Source organism: Aptenodytes forsteri, unplaced genomic scaffold (genome assembly GCF_000699145.1).
Source record: "Aptenodytes forsteri isolate BGI_AS27 unplaced genomic scaffold, ASM69914v1 Scaffold125, whole genome shotgun sequence".
Classification (NCBI taxonomy): Eukaryota; Metazoa; Chordata; class Aves; order Sphenisciformes; family Spheniscidae; genus Aptenodytes; species Aptenodytes forsteri.
In genome coordinates, this window is record NW_008794447.1 from 3,989,379 (window position 1) to 4,002,456 (window position 13,078).

At 39.5% G+C, this 13,078-nt stretch overlaps 1 protein-coding gene across 1 annotated transcript in view; it reads right to left on the bottom strand.

Annotated features, from left to right (window-relative positions):
• Positions 1–13,078, bottom strand: part of RNF150 (ring finger protein 150) — a 127,213-nt gene that overhangs the window by 84,164 nt on the left and 29,971 nt on the right. The window lies entirely within an intron of this gene.

Genomic DNA, 13,078 nt, shown 5'->3' on the forward strand with positions numbered 1-13,078 from the left:
CCCCCCCCCCCCCGGTTTTTGTTTCTCTCTCTCTCTCTCTCATTTTACTTTCCATTGCAATTTATGATTATTTTATTATTTCAAGTATTAAACTGTTCTTATATCAACCCATGAGTTTTTCTTACTTTTACTCTTCTGATTCTCTCCTCCATCCCACCGGGGCGGGGGGTAGGGTGAGCGAGCGGCTGTGTGGTGCTTAGTTGCCGGCTGAGGTTAAACCATGACAGTATTTACTTTTCTTTGATGTCTATTCTCATACTGCATTTAGACATGAGTAACTTTGTTACAGTCCATCTCATAAAATTGGTTAGAACTTGTATTACCATCATTATAGTTTTTTGCTCAGAACAGTATTCTTCATTCTTCTCTAACTAAAAAGTGGCTAAAATATAGGAGCAGAAGCAACTGGTATGAAGATTCATGGATCTGATGACAGATCAGACAACTAAAAAACTGTTTCCTGTAGAATGAATCATCCATAACAACATAGATTGAAAAAAAAATATTTTAATTTCTATTAAAAATATTAATAAAATATTGCTGGAGAATGAAAAATGACACTTTCTACAAAAATTCTGTGAAATGTTCTGCCATTTCTATGCATTTTCCTATCCAAATAGATTCACATTTGACATATATTGTTTTTTTACTTAAAAAAAAAAAATCTGCAACAAAATGTTTTCCATGTTCTAGATTAAAAGAACATTATTCCATCTTTCCTAAATCATTTAGCCTTCAAAATAAGATGCAGCAGAACTTGGCCTTTTAATACCTGCTTAGATCAGGCTTTTCAGAGTGGAGGACAGACAAACAAGGAGTTGATCCAGACAAAGAAAACAATTGTGGGAACTGTACTATAATTCTAATTACAAAGATCACTACTCACAACGGACATATTATGAACCACATTAAATAGACAAATTAATATTATAAGGGTTCCTCACATTATGCTCTAATGGCAGAAGACCTCTCCTGAATCTTGGGTCTTGTAAATGAAGTACTCTGAAAACACTGAGCCAACAAAATTGATGAGATAAATGAGAAGAAAAAGCTTTTATTGTAAAATTACACTGAGGAAATAACTTTCTGCACTGTCTAGAACCAAGTCCTCTACCAATATTTTTACATCTACCACGGGGCACTTTTTCAGCAGGGGAGGGAAGGGGGGGGCGGGGGGGAAGGCAAGGCAACATAACTTGCAGTAGGGAAATAAAATTCTCCATGCCTTTATTTTAATTTCTGAAGCACACAGAAAAAAAAAAAAAAAAAAAGAAGGGGGGTAAAAATGCTGACAACTCTCTAAAGCATCACATTTGAGCCTTGAGACTAATTTATATGCAAATGCAAAAAAACTTGCACCAAGACAAAAACGTCACCATTTATTTCATTTTCAGTTACGACTTTTCTTCCACAATAAAATAAAAAAAGTCAGGCTGCCATCAGAAATGGTATTTTAAATCAAGATGAGAAAAATCTTGAAGTTCCTTTCCCGCCCAGATTTCCTAATTCTCCTGTTTTAATAAAGTCTTAAAAATATTAGGCATCATATGTGACACAACCAAGTAAATAAGTAAATATTCTAAAAGACTTCATCATCATCAAGCAAGGTCTTTTGAAATTAATGCTGTATTGGAAATGTTGGTCCCAGCAGAACAGAGATTTCTCATATGCACAGTATGCACAGTTATTGGCTTTTCCTCTATTACCATCATTAACTATCACAGGTTTCTACGTGCAAGCACCACAAAGCAAAGAATAATGAAAAAATGAGGACAAATAAGGGAATAAATCAAGAGAAAAGACAACTATAGGTTGGCAAAATAAAAAAGCCCAGCTTCTTTCCAAACAATGGGCTCTTTTATATTCAACATACGAGGCTTCATATAGAATGCTTATTACCCGTAGCTGTGTTTTTGAAGTCAATGGCTCCTGCATTTAAAGCACACATGGATCTTCCCAGGAATATATAATATAACATATTATATATTCAATGGTGCTTGCTCGCAGACCTGGATGTATGTATCACTTCAGGATTTTTTTTAGTAAAAAGCAGTGCAAAATTAAAAACTTGGGGAATTCAGGTACTCTTCCTTTTTATGCCTTGTCTTCTGAGAGTTTTGGATGAATAATTCATTAATACTCCACTGGGGGAGAAAAAGAAGAAAGGGAAAAGGTACAAGACCTTTTTCCTAGCATGTACAAAGTGTGAAAGATTGAGTTTTCAGAGCAAAAACAGCAGCTCATCTTTCAAAGAATACATATATCCATAACACAGCAGAACTCTGGTAAGTTATTTGTTGACAAAGGGACTATTTCACACTTAATTTGGAAGTTTCATTTCCTCAATGTAAAAGATGGTTTAAAAAAGAAAAGCTTCAAAGAGACACATGAAATGACTGAGAGGGAAAAAGACAAGGCTGACAACGCGGTACAGTTAGTGTCTTAAATTTCTGTTGGGATTCTGTTACAAGCATAGTTAACCTTATGACCTGGAATCATATTGTGGAAAAATAATGAAAATCTTGAATGCACCCAGAAATTCCACGTATTGGGCTTGATTAACTTCTCATAAACATGACTGGAAAACCTGACTGTGATGGAAGGTCTGATTAGGGTTGGAAAACTCATGAAAGTATTTAGCAAGTTGGTGGTTCTGCTTTCTCCCTCTTGACTTTGGTATGTGCCCATCCCTCCCGCCTGCAAATGTCACTACAAAGTACACTCGAGGATACACAGCTCTGCAAGTCTTTCCTGAAATAAAACCTCAGCTGTTTAGTATCCTGCCTCAGAGGCTGTACATCCTTACACCTTGCTGAAGCTCTGAGTAGTGCCTGTGGGATGGATGGCAAAGCACTTAACGACTGCGGGATGCTCCAGCAACCTCTTAAAACAGTGAGGGTGCTGGGCTCGTCCAAAGACAGTGACGGGGCTGAGGCCCGTCCATCCATCTTTTCTCCAAAAACAAGTCCTCAGATAAAAGATGATCTGAATGCCAAGCAGCTAGATAGAAGCGCTAAGGGGATGAGAGGACACTGTGGAGGAAGGAAAAATTAAGTAATTATGTATGAACCTCAACTTTCCTTAGAAAATGTTTCTGAACCGCAGAACAACTTCTGGGCAGGAAAAAAAAAAAAGCCTTAAGAAAAAAAAGCTAAAGCTTAAAATGACTATGCTTTCAAAGTCTCGCACAGGAAAGTGACAAAGAAAAAGCCTACAGCACTTTTCTTCTCAGTCTGGGGGTTGGAAAGGGGAACTTAACTGATGGAAATTTGAATGCTGAGGGCTGAAAACACTGCATTTTCAAAGGGTTGGAGGCCTGAATTGAAATGCCTGAGGATGGGCTATATCAGTGTAGGTAAAAGAATATTTTGAAATGGATACTTACAATAAAATTCATAGCAGGGGACTGAAATACTCACGGTGGGTAAAGAAGGGAGAGGAACATTAAAAAAAAAGGTTTTCAACTTTTCTCCTTTTACTTTCTGACATTCCTGCAGTCATTCTCCAGGTATAAGCAACGCTATATAAACAGATTCATGTATAGACAAATAAGAATAAGAATCTTACTCGTATTTAATTCAAATTGTATCTTTCCACTTTTTTCTTTATTTAAAGAAACTTAACTATATGGGAGTCTGAGCTCTTAATGCATTTTAAGGAGGATTAATTAGCATCACTACTTCTTCTTCCATTTGGGGAGATTATTCAACATTCAAAATTCAGAAGACTATTGCAACAGCTTTGTCCTCTGCAACACTGATCCTAGTTTCTAAAAAGGTCACATTATAGCAGCTTCCCTTAGCAGTGCTGAGGGTGAAAAAAGGCTTCTGTAAAGCACTGAAATGGAAAGTTCAAAACTAGTGTGAACAGAACAAGAAAATAGCTTATTTTAAAACAACATTAAAAAAACAAAAGGAAAACAAAAGCAAAACATCCTCGGTGGAAATACTTATGTTTCTGCTAGTGGAAACTGGAAAGCTCAATGTTTAATTAACCTATCTTCATACCTGCCTACCATTTGTATTCATGGTTTGTTTTTTTTTTTCTTTCGTATGTTTAATTGCAACACAAACTTCCCAGGCACGTCTTTGTTCTGGCAGGTGTATGTCTCCCTCCTCCTTCCAGCTCAGACTAATGCTGGTTAAGATTCATGTGAATAAATGCTTAGATGATGAGATAGGAACATGTATCACAGGTCTTCTCACCTGACAGCAACAAGTAACAAGTAGACAGATATACTGATGTTTTAGTAGCACTAGACTTCACCTCCAGACATCTCCTCTTACAGGCTGTAAACGAGTCTTAATAACTTCACCTTGTCAAGGACAGGCGCAGAATTTGTAAGTTATATTTATCCATGACTGTAATCTTAGCAAAAAATAAGAACCTGAACTTCACAAATGACATGTCAGAGAGGCAGTGGCTGCAGCAATGAGCTCTTCTGCAAGAGTTTCTCAAAGCAGGGAAGTAAGGGTAACCACTAGAAAGAGTATGCATGAATATAATGGAAAAAATATAATTTTGGACATGAGGAAAAATTTCTTTACTGAAAGAGTGGTTAAACATTGGACCAGGCTGCCCAGGGAAGTGGTGGAGTCACCATCCCTGGAAGTATTTAAAAGATGTGTAGATGAGGCGCTTAGGGACATGGTTTAGTGGGCATGGTGGTGTTGGGTCGACGGTTGGACTCGATGATCTTAGAGGTCTTTTCCAACCTTAATGATTCTACGATTAACCTCCTTAATGTTTGTGTTTAATGGGGAAAAAAAAGGGAAAACCAGACAAGAGAAGGTAATCAAATCAGCCAAACATCCATGGCCATCTAAGGATATTAAAGATTTCTTTCAATATATACCTGGAGCAACCAAAATGCTTAAATACCAGGCAAAGAGGGTAACAAACGGTGCAGAAAAGGCGTGAGTATCAAAATTAACAAAGTTGAGTAAATTTAAATGATAAGGTACTGTATGGTCAGCTTCATACTGATTCTCTGCAAGTTTAGGAAAAAAGGTATATGGAATGTATTAATAAAAAATGAAAGAATAACAGCATAACGAATTTAAAGAAAGTTTTCTTTTTCAAAATGGTTACATTAAGCAGATCTAATTTTTATGATATCACAAGGTTAGTAATGCCACTGACACACAAATATTAGACACCATCTAATATACCTTTTTGTCAAGAAACAATAGCACTCAGTAATATCAAAACTATCCTTGCAAAGCAGATTTAAAACTCAGTCATAGTGCCTTTATATTCCCAACAATATTTTTTTTTTCCTGCGATCTACAATAAGTGTAAGTTTTGTGACATACTTATTTACAGATCTTGATTGGATGCCGATTTAATGTGCTAAGTCACTAATTTGATTAATTGCAAAACTTTTAATCCACCTTTCTTCCTCATGGCAGTCTTAATTATTCTTCAGCTATGATAACTTGCTAATACCAGCCTTTGTAACACCTGTTTCAAGTATATAAGTGTGTCCCATATACTTTCCATTTAGAGCTGGGGGGGAAGACGACCCTGAGGCCTTGTACAAGCATATACTGCACTGTCTTCAGCCAAAATGACTGGTATTTTTGAAAAGAGCTACCAAAGACACTGGCTACAAAGGGTTGGACCTAAATGCAGACTTGCAGAGACTTTGAGTACTCCTGCTCGCCGTCACTCAGCAACCTCCTCTCCAGCTGCGCTGTTCCTGCTCACCGTGTCGGCAACATCAGCTCACTGCACACGTCTGTATGAGATCTGACACTTCTCCAAGGACTGACACGCCTGCTCCTGGGCATATCCCGCAGCGCCTGAACGCCAGTGGCCACTCACAAAACAAAATGGGCCTGTTTTCTTTTTCAATTCCAGATGCCGGAGTAGGAATCGTCTGTTCCTAGTGCAATGGCCTCCCTTGGTGAAAGAAATCACCATCTTATCATCGTGTAAAAAGCTGCAAAACTTTAAGACATCATTTTGTAATTGATGCTGTAACTAAAAAAATCCCAAAGAGGTAAAGGAGGGCATTAAAGGATATGACAGTGCTAAAAAGGAAATTTCTTTTTACCGCCAGAAGAAACACAATTTAAACACTATATTCAACAGCCTTTTTTCTTTACAAAGTTAAAAATAATAATTCAGATGTACTGACCACGTATTGCTGGCTAAGATCTGAGCTAACCCAGCTCTTGACAACTCATTAAGAGTAATAGTGAGTAATTCACTGAGTAACTTGGAGCCAGCTTTAGGTTTAGACAAATCAGATGCCCGAGACAGCGTTAGGTCAGGGAAGGGCAGAGCCAGGCCAGCTGCTGGCGCTGCGGCAGGGCTCGGAGCATGTGGCTCGGCAGCCACCATGGAGGTGCAGGTAAGCACTGCACAAGCACCGGCCTTCTGCAGCTATGGTCCTGCAAAGCGTCCTCTCCGCGGTCCTCGCCTCTTAGTACCCTCTCCCTCCTTGCCTCTTTGTTGGGGGGGGCCCTTGCCCAGGCTGGGCTGCCACAAAGTGCAGTTTTGACGGTCATGCTCAGCAACGCTGACTTGGGTCAGCTCCGTCCCGAGCAGCGGTTGCATTCAGCTTCTGGCCATGCAACTGACTTGCTCCCAAGTTGTTCTGTCTACAGCCAGATTTTTAAATGCGTGAACTTTCTGTTTAAATTCATAAACCTGGCACTCGCTTCTCAGTAGCTTATCCAGATATTGCTTCCTGCTGCAGCATACATATGCTAGATTTCTTCCCATTTGGATATTTTTTTTTTTTTTAAGCATGGCCTAGTTAGTGACATCACTGCTAATGACTCTCCAGTCATGGCTCTGCTGCATATATTTTCTTTACCTCTATTTTTGGCTTTATGCTTCCTTGAAAATACCTCTTTATGCCAAGACCAATCTACTTCAAAACAATTCTGAACCATCAATTTGATTAATATTAGTCATGTACAGTATTGACAAATAAGTGAGTTTGCAGACTGCAAACCCTTTGGAGAAAAATTTTGTCAACAAACCTAACCCACAGAACAGCAACGTATTATACACAGGAAAAGATCTATGGAAAGACAAATCCATCCTGAACTACTTTTCTGTTACTGCAGGAGGAAAGTAGCTAACGTGATTTTTCTGTCAAGAAACAGATGTCAATGTATAAAAATCAGGCTCCTATATTTTAAGTTTCTTTAATTATCTGCCTGCTCCTCAGCACCTACACTCTTCTTTTTATTTGCCTCACTCACACCCCCTTATCATGTGCTCTGGCTGTGCTTTCATTGCTGCCCAGCTCCTGGCATTTCTTCCAGTAGCCCCCCCAGCCACTTCCTTCTGCCACCAAATTCAATGGCCTGAAGAGAGGTGCCCAGTGTCGCTTTACACTCCTTAGGGTATGTGAGAAACCTGCACAGGGCCGGCAGGTGTGATGCAGGACCTTTGGGAGCACAGTGGGCAGCAGGGTATACTACAGTGCCTACAAGGGTACTAGAAATCTCCCTTTAAGTGATCTAATCCCGCTCCCAGAGACAGGTAACACTTAAGCGACCCTGGTGGCATGCTTCCCATCTGAGGCTGCACACACATAACCCATGTTTTCTGGCAGTACAATGCCCTTTTAATGGTTCGCCACCTGTTTTTTCAAGATCTGTGCCTTTTCAAAACTAAGGAATCGTACCTCCAGTAAAGGCTTAAATGCCAGCTTTGACGCGTAAGTGGCAAAGCAAAGCCTGGCAGAGCAGAAAAGCAGGTCCTTTTGGTTCAGTGAACGGATGCTGTCCCATCTCATTGGGATCTCTTTTTCAGGTACATTTTGCGCAATCACATGTAACTCTGGGATATACATCTGGAACTTCCCGTCTCTATCTTTAAACTAGTCTCCTTCGTGCTTTTGTCTAAAGCATACCAATTGCAAAACACTTAATTATTTTAAACGTACCTATTAAAATCCAGCATTTCCAGATTTGAAGCCTCCTAATTGTCACTTGAGAACATAAATTAGCACACAAATATACAGGGATTCAAGAGACAGAATGCTGGGAAACAGGAGTGTGTTGGAGTCTTACTATTAGTTACGAATTATCATTCTCTTAAGAACTACAGAAAAAATACTCATCAAAATGTGTCTGTTGGTGTTAAGCCCTGGGGCCGTGGCGGAGACACACTGCTCATGGAATGGGGGTCTGAGAGACAGTTTCCCTCACCGGCAGGCTGCTGCAATACTAACGTCTTCTGAGGTAGTAGTAACTGTGAGCAAAGAAATACTGCTTTGTGAGATTCTTGTCTGGGACAAGAAATGGCAAGATGGAAATACAGGCAAAGGAGGAAACAGAAATCCTGAGGAGCCTCTCGTCTTCCTGCCCCTCTGAAAGAAAATGATGGAGCTCTGGACCTTGCAAATTTCTCAACATTGTTCTGTGAAGTGTGTATGCATGTGTGTGCGTGTGCGCACAAGGAGGGAACAAAGTTATAAGGAAAGCACAAAGACACAAGAGAGTTCAGATAGCAGAAAACAGAGAGGAAAAAAAAAAAGGTATCTGATAATCTTCAAATGAAACAGAACAGTAAAATCAATTTTCAGCGACAGTCATCTCATTGGTCCCAGGTAATACATTATTCAGCTTAGACTCAATTATTTTTCAAAACACCAGTACTTTGGTGTGGCACAACAGCAAAACAAGCTGATTCTTCCAGTCACACACCTATGAACCTCATCCTTTTTTCTGACCTTCACGGACTTCATCAGCACATAATCTGCCCATGAGATCAGTTTCTGCTTAAGCATGGATGAAGACTATGATTAATTTGCTAAGGAGGCACAATGAGAACTCGGTTACAAAAGCAACCAGGAAAATACATGTAAATAAACACGACTCCTGTTGGAAAGGAGAGGAAAATCGCTGTGTGCACAAGGTTACTCTAATTTTCAGTTTGTACCAACTCCCACTGCCATCTTCCCCCAAATGGAAAGTGGCAAATAGTGTGGCCCAGAAACCAGCAAGACACGGTAAGCGTTACCTAGAAGAGCTGCGTTTCATTTCCAAAAGGCTGCAGGCATATTCCTCATAGAGCTGTCTAAGTATATCTGAAGCTTACACATAGAACAGGAGACCAAATTCTGGGACTGAGACCTACCTCATTAGTGGAGCTATATATCAAACCACAGAAAAAGCAGTCTCATAGACAAGCGCATCAATTATATAATTATCCTCCTGGCAGCAGTTCAGCCTTTTCTGCTTCCACTGTATTTATATTCAGTTTATCTAAAAACTTCCTGTACATCTATGTAGATTTCTCCACGCATTTCTTATGCATAATTGCTGTTTGCTTTATGTTTGTTAGCTTCTGCACTCTCTCTCCCAGGACCTGTTTGTTATTTTAAAAAAACAAAACAAACCAAACTTGCAGAGTGTTTAAAGGAGAAACTTCTATTCAGGGAAGGGAGAAAACTACCATGTGTGCAAAACAGTGCGGTAACAAATACATTAAATTATTAGGTATTCATATTCTGTCCTGTAACTACCTTTGTATCTAGCTTTTGAAGAAGGGAAGCAAAATAGAAAGGTGATCATTCTAAAGATCACTCCCAACAAGAATAAAAATGAAACAAAACCAGCTTTTGCAGCCATATTTTTCTTATCAAATCCTTTTCTTCCACTAGCTTTGCCCTATCACTACTGAACATGCACATCTCTTTCTAAGACTCCAGGCAGAGGGCACGAAGTCTCTCCACGGTGTCCAGATTTAGCTGGGAACGGTGATGAACTGGCATCTCTCTTCTCTGCCCCTTCATTCCCACTACACTGCATCCGAGCAGATTATTCTTTCAGTGGATGTTTTTCAGACAGTCTTTCCCCGCAATGTTTTTTTCTGGCAGAGGCAGCAATTGGTCCATCCAAGCGCCAGGAAATGAACCAGCAGTTAGGCAAAAACGTGATTGCAGCTGGCAGCAGCAAACAAAGCAGGCTCATGGCATGCTGTTTGGAAGACAGTTCTCACAGCTTATGCTACTGTCATATTTAGATTAATGATGCATTTTATTTTCTAAACAAGCTGAAATCCCTCCCGCCTTCCCCTCTCACTCGTACACACATACAGATGCTTCCATCACACAACTCCCTGTCTCATTATGTACAATTTAGCTACAGCTCACTGCAAGCTGATCAAGTCATCTTTTACACTGAACTGAGGAATTCGATCTGAAATAGGCTTTCAGAGAAAGGAAGAGTACTGTGCCTTTATACCTGACTAATCTTTGCTCGTTAAGCAGTACTAAATAATCTGTGTTTAATTCCATCAACTCAGATTAAACCTTCACCCAAAGAGAATGCCTTTCTGAGGAAAATGCAACATCATCTTTGACCAAATACACCTTCATAAGAATTTAAAAGCCAGATGTCGTTAAAAATATTTTATCTGCTTTTAGAACAGAAGACTGAAAAAAAGGTTTTTAAAGGGTGATTAATGAAACATTCCAGTAACTATAGTATTCTATTGCTGACTAGACAATGAAATTCAAACGTTTCCCAACTGCACTGAAATCACAGCACAGACGCAGAGACAAACCACAGCCAGTATTTGAGTTTATTGTCCCAGTTCCACCTTACGATCTGTTAGGAGAGCCTCTTGGTTGTACCAGAGGCTCTGTGGAAGTCTGTGAGCTCTGACATGAAAACAGAAGTCCAGTATGAGAGATCCCACTTTAACATCACCCAAATTGGATTTTTGGACTGCAAATCTGTGTAGTTCCTAAAACTACAGCCTGAAATCTCTTGTTTTCCTTGTGCATCCTCCTGAAGTACTTAGTTCCCATGAGCTAAGCAGCACTTAGGTCTTCCGACTGATCAGTATGCAGCATATTTCCCAATAATACAGATAATGGAGTGACTTTTTTTTTTTTTTTTTAACTTAACTGTTAAAAAATAGAAGTATATCTCTGATTTTCCTCCCAATCATCACCACTGGCGACTTTACACTCTCCCCTGGCAACTGGGGAGTGTGTGTAATATTCCCCCATTCTCCAAATGGGGAATATCGGCTTTCCTGAGTACACATCTCCCTGATTTTTGGTGCTCCGTGAGCTACTGATTACAGGCTACTGCCGTACTGCCCAGGCTTTTCAGAGGAATTATCGAAGTGCAAAATGAATGGGTATCAAGGATCCATCGCTATCATCAGATAAATTACCCACCAGTAAAAACCTAATAGCATGTCTTTGATGTTTTCAGAGGAGAAGGCTAGATCCTTTACCTCTATCTGCCTATTTTTCCATTTTAATCCTGTTTAAAGGGTGTTATAAAAACAGATTCTTAATACACCCAAGACATTTATTCCTGACCATCAATATATTGTACACCTCTTGGCCAAGTTCTGGTCTCATCTGTGTCCTGTCCTGTTGATAATCTTTTCCAGATTCATCCTTACCATTTCAAAGTACAGGATATCTTACAGGGGAGCTCAGTCTTACAAGGTTTTAATTTTATCCCACTGGGGCTTGCAATCACTTAGGCACTTTACATGTTGCTCAAATCCTCAGTATGCAACAGAAAGTACTCTGAAAATGGTTCAAAGCTATTGCACTGGAAACTCTCCAAAAACAGATCAGTAAGTATTGGGAAGCTCTCGGTGTTCGCTCCACCCTGAAGGGAATGCAGGTTCATTATGACTGCTATGATGTTACAAGTGTTCTTGGTACCTAGGCCTCCATACTAACGAGCCTTGTTGCACCTTAAGTAACAACTCTCACAGAAAGAATAAGCACTGCACATTCCTTGGACCTGCTAAAGGCTATTTGGTCAATGTTAGAATTAAAGAAAAGGGACAATCCAAAGACGCAGAGAGTCCATAACTTGGTGATTTACAGAAACTCTTCCAACAACGACATGCACCTAGTCAAGTTCATTTTCCAACTTTCCACCCCCATTCTGGTCTCCTGTTAATGGCACTCCCCCCCCTTCTTTTTTTTGATTTCCAATGTTCTGTGGAGGAGAATCTCATGAATTTGAGCAAACAAAAACATCTTTTGTCTGCTATCATCCACTCTTTTTTGTATCTTTGGCTTTTAGATGCCTCTGCAATGATAGATGAAGAAAGTGAATTTTGCTTATTTATAGGTATTTGTATTCGCCTCTGAGTAAGTTCAAATGAAATTTACCCCATTGCTGTAATAACCTCCTTAATAGGCCTGAATCACTGAGCACATCATTATAGATAAGTAGTGCTAAGGAATATATGCTGAGGGATGGGAAAAAGGAGCCATTCAATTCAAATGGTGCAAAGGGCTAGCTAGAAAAACTTCAAGTTTAAAACGCTTTTGTTGCTCAAGGTTTGATATTCTTAAACTTAAGGTGATGTCTTCTGGGAGAAGGCAGCCTGGGAATGTGCTATAGCGTATTTCAGGGTCAAAATCATTCTGATTGTTGAAACACTCAGAACTATGCCCTTAATTGTACACTGGAGCATTTGCACAGAGATAATCACCTTTGTTTTGTTAATAGTTCTGAATTATGCCAAGAAATGGGCTTCTGAGGATCATGGCTATTTTCGAGTAGATTTGTGATGTGCTTTTGAAAGGTCCTGAGTAGCCACTGTTTCCACTAAAGGAAAAAAAAAAAAGAGTTGCAAGTGCTCAGCATCTGTCAGAAAAGACCATGCATGTAGCCGAAGTTAAATCACTGAAGGACATAGCTGTTAACTCTTTGCAACTTTTAGTATCAAATTAGAACATGCATAATAATGTAAATCTTCTCATTAAAACTGACACAGTCTGGAGCAGTGATATGCAACAGAACAAACTTACAATGGCTCAATGTGGTTAAAGCAAACGAAGATTCACACCTATGCAAAAGGACGTGCACTTAAAATATAAAGTTTGTTGCATTTATTTTTCTTTCAGCCAGTACTGAAAAACACACAGAGAAAACTGCCCAACTTTTAACCTGAACTTGGTGAAACTAATCCAAATACCTCACTACTAGGTTTCTGTTCCATAGGACAGAGCAGTTCAGCAAAGAAAGTATTCCTGACGATTCAGTTCAGCACTGAACAAAAATAGCACCTATTATTAGCGTAAACAGGTTCAGCCCCCAAAATGTGCCATTTTGCTACC